This window comes from Mesitornis unicolor, unplaced genomic scaffold, assembly GCF_000695765.1.
Source record: "Mesitornis unicolor isolate BGI_N332 unplaced genomic scaffold, ASM69576v1 scaffold16061, whole genome shotgun sequence".
NCBI lineage: Eukaryota > Metazoa > Chordata > Aves > Mesitornithiformes > Mesitornithidae > Mesitornis > Mesitornis unicolor.
This window is the reverse complement of record NW_010161844.1, coordinates 5457-5690: the sequence shown is the minus strand read 5'-3', so window position 1 is coordinate 5690 and position 234 is coordinate 5457.

Below are 234 nucleotides of genomic sequence, written 5' to 3'. Positions count from 1 at the left end.
CATGTTGGCTGCGGGCAAGCTGCGCAGAGACCACAGGTGAGCGGTCGCCATCTTAACCAGTAGCCCCGTAGCTGATAGCCTGTCTGAGACTCTGGGGGTGGGCGGCCATCTTGAGTGTGGCCGCAGCCTCGCATCCTCCTCGAGAGGCGGGACGGGGTGGCTGGGCCGTTGGGCTCTCCAGTCGGCCGAGTGGTGCGCGTCGGTGTGGGAGGCCGGGCGCTGAGGCGGGACAAG